We start from the raw sequence: 272 nt of genomic DNA on the forward strand, positions 1-272 counted from the left end.
TGGCCACTTTGCCTCGGGGTCCCGGCGCGGTGGGCGGGAAGCAGCATTCTGGGGGGATCTTTCTTCTTTATTGCTTAACAGCTGATATTTCTTATTGATTGGAGGAGAGGGAGCGGGAGGGGCGAGTCTGGGATGGGCTGGGGAGGGAGAGACGCTTTTGCAAAAGACACAAGGGTTCACCCCAGACGGCCTGTGGCCGCCCCGGGATGAATCTCCCCCAAACCCCAAGCCCCAGCCCCGGCTCCGGCCCCAGCCCGGAGGGGGGCTCCCCG

At 64.0% G+C, this 272-nt stretch overlaps 1 protein-coding gene across 4 annotated transcripts in view; it reads right to left on the bottom strand.

Annotated features, from left to right (window-relative positions):
• NR2F2 (nuclear receptor subfamily 2, group F, member 2) overlaps positions 1-272 on the bottom strand; it is a 14312-nt gene that overhangs the window by 4906 nt on the left and 9134 nt on the right. The window contains exon 1 of one of the 4 annotated variants that reach the window (XM_005869917.2): positions 13-216. The exons of the other annotated variants lie outside the window; for them this stretch is intronic. The gene's annotated coding sequence lies outside the window, so the exon portion shown is untranslated. Of the gene's footprint in view, positions 1-12; positions 217-272 lie in introns of those variants that run through there. 4 annotated transcript variants of the gene reach the window in all.

This window comes from Myotis brandtii, unplaced genomic scaffold (genome assembly GCF_000412655.1).
Source record: "Myotis brandtii unplaced genomic scaffold, ASM41265v1 scaffold308, whole genome shotgun sequence".
NCBI classification, from domain to species: Eukaryota; Metazoa; Chordata; class Mammalia; order Chiroptera; family Vespertilionidae; genus Myotis; species Myotis brandtii.